At 47.0% G+C, this 2,202-nt stretch overlaps 1 non-coding gene across 1 annotated transcript; it reads left to right on the top strand.

The window, feature by feature from the left end:
- The first annotated feature begins 460 nt into the window (after positions 1–460).
- Positions 461–615, top strand: LOC143176662 (5.8S ribosomal RNA). Its single transcript, XR_013001184.1, has one exon. It is a non-coding gene; the product is annotated as a 5.8S ribosomal RNA (ribosomal RNA).
- Positions 616–2,202: the final 1,587 nt, after the last annotated feature.

Genomic DNA, 2,202 nt, shown 5'->3' with positions numbered 1-2,202 from the left:
CGGCAAAGAGCCAGCTGTGAAGTCTTTTTTCATTATTTGCTTTCAATCGATCGATCGGTACGATTCGTGCAACGTTTCGCGCGATGCGACGCGAAAACATGCGCGCAACAATAGATGCGTCTGATCGGAAGAACGCGAGGGTCGACTGCACGCGATGGATTCAGTATCGGGTAGGATACAAAATATATCCCCGTCGTTTCCACGCGTGCGAGTCTTCTGCGTCTTTCGCGGGTTTTTGAATGCACTATACGCCCGGAACGTCGAGAAATATATACATATTACTTGAACGTTTTTCGTCTCGAAAGGCTTCGGTGTCGTCTCCAAGGCGACGCCTGAATCTCCTTCGCGCGCTGGTCGGAGATTCAGGTATCAACTTTTATCTTCTCTTTGAAAGAAGAGAGATATTAGGTCGAACAAGTGAGAATAAAATTATATATGTGAAATATAAAATTTATACGATTACCCTGAACGGTGGATCACTTGGCTCGTGGGTCGATGAAGAACGCAGCTAATTGCGCGTCAACGTGTGAACTGCAGGACACATGAACATCGACATTTCGAACGCACATTGCGGTCCACGGATACAATTCCTGGACCACGCCTGGCTGAGGGTCGTTTACGTACCATACACTGCTTGCGTAGCTCTGTCAAATCCCCGCCGTCGTTCACCTCTTCGGATCGAACGTTTTTTTACCGAAGGGCGCAAAGAACGTCTCTGAGTCGGGTTAAGAGAAGGATGCTACGTACGAGCGAACGATGGGTGTCTCGTCGGCGTTTGTCGCGGACACGCGAAAATTCTGTGAATTTCACGGACAGTGTACGTTCTAGTTGTTGCAAAACGATCGGAATCGTTTGTATGGACTCGCGTGAGTGTTCGCGGCGTCGTGCGTCGTTCAATTACGACCGCCCGCGGATACCGCTCCACTGCGATATGGATCTGAGCGACAACTTTTTCGGCTGTTCGTGAGATGAACGGTTTCGTGTGTTTAGAAAAATTTTTTTTCCCGCGCTCCCGACGTCACCTGAAATGATGCGTCAGAGGTGAAAGAAAATATTAAGAAGTCGAGAGAGAGAGACTACACACGTTTTATTCATATTTTGTATACCGTGCGTGAGACGGATGTGCACGACACGTCGTATGTCGGTATATTACCGACTGGCCCCAGGGAGATTGTTTTCTTCCTCTCTTACGAATGAGATGTACGTTTCGGAGGATCGTCGTTACCGAAACACACGGCAAAACGAGACTTCTCGCAGCAGAACCTTTATACACAATACACATCGACTCTTTTTACCCCGAGAGAGAGAGAAAAGGTGTATTTCTTTTTTTTATTTTTCGAATTCGACGCACGAACGCTTTGACGACTGGAGAAAAACACGGTGTGTGTTAAAATCGTGCGGGACGAGCATGCGTATTCGTAACGGGTCGAATAGTTCTTATTCCCCGTCGTCGCGTGTCCTCGCTGGACCACCACCGTGCGCTTCCGCCACGTTCAGTTGAATTTCGAAATATATATATATAAAAAGAATCACCATATACTCTCTTTCGGGAGGTGTATTTTTATCGGTTTCTGCTATAGAGAAGAGACGGAGATCGTGTTGTGAGGTGTAACGTTTCTGTATCCCCGTTTCGGAGGATCGTCGTTATCGGCGGAACACACGTCAAAACGAGACTTCTCGCAGAACCTTTATACACAATACACATCGACTCTTTTACCCCGAGAGAGAGAAAAGGTGTTTTTCTTTTTTTTTTATTTTTCGAATTCGACGCACGAACGCTTTGACGACTGGAGAAAAACACGGTGTGTGTTAAAATCGTGCGGGACGAGCATGCGTATTCGTAACGGGTCGAATAGTTCTTATTCCCCGTCGTCGCGTGTCCTCGCTGGACCACCACCGTGCGCTTCCGCCACGTTCAGTTGTATTTCGAAATATATATATATAAAAAGAATCACCATATACTCTCTTTCGGGAGGTGTATTTTTATCGGTTTCTGCTATAGAGAAGAGACGGACGATCGTGTGTGACACCACGTGGTAACGTTTCCGTATCCCCGTAAAATACGTTTATCTTTTCTCGTAGAAAAGAGAGAGGAAGAGGCAGGAGCTCCTCTTTGGCGAGGCTTTCGAACGTCGCGTCCCGTCCGCCGGAATATAATGATATAAATATATAACCGCCGCCGACTTTGTGCGAAAGCGTTGA

Source organism: Nomia melanderi, unplaced genomic scaffold (assembly GCF_051020985.1).
Source record: "Nomia melanderi isolate GNS246 unplaced genomic scaffold, iyNomMela1 scaffold0711, whole genome shotgun sequence".
Lineage (NCBI taxonomy): Eukaryota > Metazoa > Arthropoda > Insecta > Hymenoptera > Halictidae > Nomia > Nomia melanderi.
This window is presented reverse-complemented; position numbering and strand designations above follow the sequence as displayed.